Genomic DNA, 1,657 nt, shown 5'->3' with positions numbered 1-1,657 from the left:
TGCTAAAGCTTTTCTAAATGTCAAGTATCTTTTCCTTAGACCATGAGATTGTGCAACTCCCGGATACCGTACGAATGCTTTGTGTGTACCGAACGTCACAACGTAACAGGGTGGCTATAAAGGTGCACTACGGGTATCTTCGAAAGTGTCTGTTGGGTTGGCACCAATCGAGACTGGGATTTGTCACTCCGTATGATGGAGAGGTATCTCTGGGCCCACTCGGTAGGACATCATCATAATGTGCACAATGTGATCAAGGAGTTGATCGCGTGATGATGTGTTACGGAACGAGTAAAGAGACTTGCCGGTAACGACATTGAACAAGGTATCGGGATACCGACGACCAAATCTCGGGAAAGTACTATACCGCTAGACAAAGGGAATTGTATACGGGATTGATTGAATCCTTGACATCGTGGTTCATCCGATGAGATCATCGTGGAACATGTGGGAGCCAACATGGGTATCCAGATCCCGCTGTTGGTTATTGGCCGGAGAGTAGTCTCGGTCATGTCTGCATGGTTCTCGAACCCGTAGATATACGTGGTTACCGAATGTTGTTTGGAGTCCCGGATGAGATCCTGGACGTAAGGAGTTCCAGAATGGTCCGAAGGTAAAGATTTATATATGGCAAGTCCTGTTTTGGTCACCGGAGAAGTTTCGGGTGCTATCGGTAACGTACCGGGACCACCGAGAGGGTCCCGGGGGTCCACCAGGTGGGGCCACCAGCCCAGAGGGCTGCGCGGGCCAAGTGTGGGAGGGGACCAGCCCCAGGTGGGCTGGTGCGCCCCCCCCCACCAGGGCCCAAGGCGCAGGAAGAGTGGGAGGGGGAAACCCTAGGTCCAGATGGGCCTTAAGGCCCACCCTAGGGAGCCCCCCTCTCTTCCCCGCTTGGCCGCACCCTAGATGGGTTTTGGGGGCTGCCGCCACCCCTAGGGAGGGAACCCTAGATGGGGGCGCAGCCCCTCCCCTTCTGTAACGCCCCAGATTCGATGCGCCAGGTGTCTCCCAGTTATTCGTCGTTGTTGCCATGTCATTTGTTTGCGTGTTGCATTTTGCCATGTGATCATGTGCATCTCATTTTGCATATGTGTTCGTCTCATGCATCCGAGCATTTTCCCCGTTGTCTGTTTTGCAATCCGGCACTCCTATGTCCTCCGGCCTCCCCCGTTTGCCTATTTTCGTGTGCGGGTGTTAAACGTTCTCGGAATGGACCAAGGTTTATCGAGTGGCCTTGGTATAGCACCAGTAGACCGCCCATCAATTTTCGTTCCATTTGGAGGTCGTTTGATGCCCCATCGGTTAACCACGTAGCCCGAAACCCCCTTTTCTCTAGCAGCCCAGCAACCCTCCAAATCAGCCCACTAACCCAGCAAACTCCCCTCCATGCTCTCGGTCGTTCGATAAAGATCGTGTGGGCGAAAACCGCACCACATTTGGAGTCCCCTAGCTCCCTCTACTTATAAATATGTGCTCCTTGTCCACTTTCGCGGATGAACCCTAGCCCTCTCCCTTCTCGCGCCGCCGAACACGCCCGCCCCGTGCCGGACATGTCCGTCGGACACCTCACCCGAGCCAATCACGACGTGCCACGTCACCCACCGCCGCCGCCAGCCACTCCCACGCTGCCACCTCAGCCCGCGCCTCCCTCTCTCTC

Source organism: Triticum dicoccoides, chromosome 6B (assembly GCF_002162155.2).
Source record: "Triticum dicoccoides isolate Atlit2015 ecotype Zavitan chromosome 6B, WEW_v2.0, whole genome shotgun sequence".
In the NCBI taxonomy this organism is placed as follows: domain Eukaryota; kingdom Viridiplantae; phylum Streptophyta; class Magnoliopsida; order Poales; family Poaceae; genus Triticum; species Triticum dicoccoides.
The sequence above is the reverse complement of the archived record's forward strand: the minus strand, read 5'-3'. Positions refer to the sequence as shown.